We start from the raw sequence: 441 nt of genomic DNA, 5'->3' as shown, positions 1-441 counted from the left end.
CGCATACACACCATATCTTTATAAAGCAAAAGCCACGGAAGTCAAAAGACACGCTTTCGGACGTGTGTCCCCCTCCCCCTTCCCCCTGGTCGAATATGGAAGAAAGTTGCGCAACACTTTCAATCATCTCGCAAAAGCCGAGATACACTATTACGAGAATGTCTCTAGGTGTACACTGAGCACAAGGACTTAGCCGACTTTCAGAAATGATTTATAAGGATTCAACCAACGCGTCTCAAGCTGAAGTTCCTCGCAGCCGAAACTCGGAGCAGCGCCGCCATGAGCTGCAGTTCGGGTTCCTTGTCTTGGCTTCATTCGGCGGGTCACAGGCCAGCGCCCGACGCACGCTTACTTTCTCGCTGGCACCTCCATCCGGGACGTTGCATGCTCTTCGCTGACCCGACCCGACTAACAAGGGAGGTACGCATGTCGGGTTTGCTA

The sequence above is a fragment of the Penaeus monodon genome, chromosome 25 (genome assembly GCF_015228065.2).
Source record: "Penaeus monodon isolate SGIC_2016 chromosome 25, NSTDA_Pmon_1, whole genome shotgun sequence".
NCBI lineage: Eukaryota > Metazoa > Arthropoda > Malacostraca > Decapoda > Penaeidae > Penaeus > Penaeus monodon.
The sequence above is the reverse complement of the archived record's forward strand: the minus strand, read 5'-3'. Positions refer to the sequence as shown.